At 30.0% G+C, this 2,537-nt stretch overlaps 1 long non-coding RNA gene across 1 annotated transcript; it reads right to left on the bottom strand.

Annotated features, from left to right (window-relative positions):
• Positions 1-1,376: 1,376 nt before the first annotated feature.
• LOC25497143 (uncharacterized) lies at positions 1,377-2,139 on the bottom strand. The gene is made up of 2 exons (XR_003013088.2): positions 1,980-2,139; positions 1,377-1,881 (listed from the first exon to the last, which is right to left on the bottom strand). It is a non-coding gene; the product is annotated as an uncharacterized lncRNA (long non-coding RNA).
• Between the last annotated feature and the right edge of the window lie 398 nt (positions 2,140-2,537).

The raw sequence follows: 2,537 nt of genomic DNA, 5'->3' as shown, positions 1-2,537 counted from the left end.
ATTTTCATAATTGAATAAGTAATATGTAACATCCTAAACAACTTTAAGTATTGACGACTGACCTACCAAACCAACATAAGTATTTTCAACGTGTTTTATCTCCAATCTCACTTTCTAGAACCGTTTTTTTTAACTATAGAGGGTGTTGCTAAGATGCTATCACCCATAATATATATATATATATATATATATATATGTTTGTGTTTGTTGATTTTTCTGGGTCCGAGAGCGTGAGTCCGTGAATTAGCGATGAAGAGTAATATACGGTTTGACGAATTGAGCGTGAATGTGAAACTAAACGATGATGACTAAATAGAGGGTTATAGAGGCGAGAGACAAACTACCTAACGCCGTGCTTCACAGCTTTGGTGTAGTACACAAACTACCTACCTCCGTGCTTCACAGCTTTGGAGTAGTAAACAAATTACAACTCAATGTAACATAGTCTTTAACATGTATCAAGGTGATACAAGAAAGGCTCACAATTAACAATGACTCAAAACCCTAAAAAGGCACTAATCTTCAATGACGGCTTCGGTGAATGAATTAGGTCTTGTATATATACTGAAGCAATATGGGTTATAATATTTTGTTGGGCTTCAGAACAAAAGTAGATCCAAAAGCTGATCCACGTAACAAATATTGAAACTCCTAAAAAGTAAGAACATCTTTAGGAACAATCCAAACACGTCCAAAGTTTCCTAAATTGTTGTCACAACTTTAGGAAATAACAAACCAACTGATTCTATACCAAAAAGCACGCAGCTTGGCCAACAAGAAATAAGACGTGATTTCCTTAAAAAGATAAAGCGTGCATAAATCTTGGCACAACTTCAGGGCACACTGAACTGTGCTAGGATGTTGGAATCCAACATCACACATGAATATTTTTTTTAGCGAAAGTGAAGCCAACACACAAATATACAACAAATCTAAATTAAGGATGAAAGACGTTTGAGATCGATACCGATTGGACTATGTTGAGAGGGATTAAATCGCTGATAAGAGGGTTGGAGAATGCGAAATCTGGCTTTGAGAATGCGAGGTCATGGATTTAAGTAGCGATTCAAATATACAAATTTAGATATAACACCATATTTGTTAAAATCAAGTATGAAATAATATTTACAACTTTGCTACGGCTACTTATTTCACACCTTATTTTTTTTCTTCTAGAAATTGGGTATAGAAGTATAATTACAAGTTTACCACTGCATGTTTTTTTTTTATTTTTTTATTTTATATATTTACACTTATATTTTACTAAAATCAGGTGTTAATGGTCACACATGTTTTAATATATTTACAAAATTTCCACTGCATTTATACTTTACACTTGTTTTTAATAAAATAGATGTAAAATAGACAATAGTACATAAATTATTATGGAAAAATGCATTTAATTTTTTTAGATATCATGAACGTACATAGGCATCATAAGATAAGACGTGAGGAAATTCCAGCTAAGTTGGAACCCTAACTCCTTGCAATCATCTGCAAGACCTCAAAGAAACATATTATTTATAAAAAAAAAAATAGGGGGGACTATGCCAAAACCCAAGAAAAAAATACAATAGAAAACTGCCTCGTTAAAACCTGATCAAGAAAACCCAATTGGATAAAACTTGATGAAGGAAAAAAGAGTGCAGTGTGTACACATTCAATTAAATTTACTAGCTAGATAAACATAATTTATATTTTTAAATAAAGAATAAAACTTGAAATATTGTGATGTCCCCTAGTTTCAATTGTGCAATTATGGCCCTTGATTTGAACCTTGAACAGATTGCCAACAAATACCACCAGCACACATTGTATAATTAGGTTTAACCACCTTTGGACAATCAGCTTCAGAAACACAGAGAATTAAATAGGTTGTAACTACATTGTCAAATAAAGAAAAAAATTACTAAAATATGATGAATAGGGTGTAAATAAAATATTTAGAAAACTTTAAATATGGTGTGAAAAATGCATACGCATTGGTTCAGTCCTCTCGATCGCCGCTTCTCCAAAAAATAGAGAAAAAAAGATAATCAAAGAATAAACAAACATAAGAAACCGAACCATATTTTTCATCCTTTGAATGTACTAAAGGGATTTATTTTGATCATTTTATAGTTAAAACTCGAATGTTTTTTTAATTTCAATTCAATAGTTATTTCCTATTAGAGGTAACAAAAAGCAATTTAAAAAAGAATAATTAATTTTAAATGTCTCCGATCAATATGTTATGTGTGACCCTTCAGCTCACTCAATATATTAGCTTTCATGCATTTGACATTAAACTTTTAAATTTATAAATTTATGAAGATGACTATCCTCAATTAGAAAAGGTATAATTATACACATAAATAAATTTGAAATAATGTTGTTACCAAAATCTAATTCGACTTATTTATATATAATAATAAAATATGATAAATGAAATTTATATAAATTTCATATCTTTAAAAAAGAATATTAATATAAACTCATATCAAACATCTACTATAATCAAATATTATCATAATTGAATAAGCAATATGTAACATCCT

This window comes from Medicago truncatula, chromosome 6, assembly GCF_003473485.1.
Source record: "Medicago truncatula cultivar Jemalong A17 chromosome 6, MtrunA17r5.0-ANR, whole genome shotgun sequence".
NCBI lineage: Eukaryota > Viridiplantae > Streptophyta > Magnoliopsida > Fabales > Fabaceae > Medicago > Medicago truncatula.
This window is presented reverse-complemented; position numbering and strand designations above follow the sequence as displayed.